This window comes from Aplysia californica, unplaced genomic scaffold (genome assembly GCF_000002075.1).
Source record: "Aplysia californica isolate F4 #8 unplaced genomic scaffold, AplCal3.0 scaffold00083, whole genome shotgun sequence".
NCBI lineage: Eukaryota > Metazoa > Mollusca > Gastropoda > Aplysiida > Aplysiidae > Aplysia > Aplysia californica.
This window is the reverse complement of record NW_004797353.1, coordinates 113,121-114,844: the sequence shown is the minus strand read 5'-3', so window position 1 is coordinate 114,844 and position 1,724 is coordinate 113,121. Positions and strand designations below refer to the sequence as shown.

Below are 1,724 nucleotides of genomic sequence, written 5' to 3'. Positions count from 1 at the left end.
AGAGAGAGAGAGAGAGAGAGAGAGAGAGAAAGAGAGAGATATGCCATGTATTCGTGTATTATATATATACACAGATACGTACGTAATATCGACATACATGTAAAAACAATGAAGTGCACACCTACAAATTTAAAGACACATGAGCGCACCCACACACACATGCCCAAATACAGACTCACATTCACACATAAACAATCGCAAAAAACACAAAGTATGTGGTAACGAAAGCAAAATTCTATTATTGATCGATTTTGTTTGGGTATGGCTGATGTAGAAAGAACACACACTAACAGCATAAATCTCCCGCAAAAGAAATGTAAATATGTATGTATGTATTTTATTGCAGATGTTTATATCATAATGCCCTCATCAATACAATTTAGATAATATGGGAGGCAGGCATCATCCCTGATTGTCAGAGCCAATGTGGGTTGAGAGGGATACAACGTCCCATCAGAAAGACCGGGATATTCGATAAAACTTACCCCACACGGGAATCGAACTCGGGTCTTCTGCGTGGGGCGGCGAAGCGCTATATAATCACTACACTACAGAAGCCAGTTCAAAAGCAATGTACAATGTATAAAGATTTACGTAAATAAAGATGGTACGTACCTCAATTTGAAAACTGCAATCAGAATCAATCCCAGAAACTTGACACTCTCCCGAGTTCTGTGGCGGCGTGGGAGATTCTGAAGAAGATAAAAAATGAAACCAATTGCTAATTACAAGTAATCGGGGTTTTCTGCTTTGCTTCTACTATCATTGTCAACAAGACCGTTTCTCTCACAGTTGGCTTATATAAAGGCTAAAAGCGTAGCTAGATCAATCCGTGATGTTGAGATTAGTGTGAAAAACAGAAGCCAGGATTGTCCACGAAAGTAAAAGAACCAGAATTCCATGAAGAAATACACCAAAATCAATGAAAACTAGAAAGAGTTAACAATGCTAGGTAACAAGAAAAAAACACCGAAACAAAACAAAACAAAACAAAAGGTAACCCCCCTCTATATCGAACGGCTGAGCAGAGCTATCGAGTTTTAAAAGCATTTCACACCGTGGTAATTAGTGTCACTAAAGCGAATTCGATCCTGTTTAGCCAATGAGATCAATCCGTCTGCTCGTTCCCTTGGGCGCGAATCGTATCGATACCCACATGCCGCTTCTCGCGGGAGTCTGTGGCGATCGCTACAGATTATCTGCGGCTTTCGCGTTTAATCACCGAGTGAACAATCGCAGAGTTAGCGGACCTGAATACACACACTACGTAATCACATTTGTATTTACTCTAGGGTGACATAAATCTTAATGAAACTTTCATTTAAATCATCGTTTTTGTGGAACCTATACCACACGGGTACTAGTAAAAATATAAATTAGCCAGCCAAAGTGGACTGAAACCCTGCTTAAACTGACACACATTCGTGGGAATCCCCTTTTACTAAAAACGTTTCCTATTCCCAAATATTATCAGAGACGGTGTCCCTTGAGAAACTGTAATTGAGGCTAAATGGACACGTCGCTAGGGAAGCCAACTTGGTCTAGTCGTTTAAATCCGGGACGGAAGAACGCTAGCTAACATTCTGGAAGCATTCTATGGCGTGAGATACTGCTGGGTCTCTACGGGAAAGAATATGTCTGTCTTTAGTGGAATGGAAATGGGCTTGAGCTGTGCCGTCTGTGATGTGTGTTAGTAGGAATTAACCCGAGTAAGAGAGAGAGAG

The 1,724-nt window shown here is 40.8% G+C and overlaps 1 long non-coding RNA gene across 1 annotated transcript in view; it reads right to left on the bottom strand.

Annotated features, from left to right (window-relative positions):
* Positions 1-203: 203 nt before the first annotated feature.
* LOC118477398 overlaps positions 204-1,724 on the bottom strand; it is a 93,639-nt gene continuing 92,118 nt past the window's right edge. Inside the window, exon 3 of the long non-coding RNA XR_004858346.1 lies at positions 204-692. This is a non-coding gene — a long non-coding RNA (uncharacterized LOC118477398). The remainder of the gene's footprint in view (positions 693-1,724) is intronic.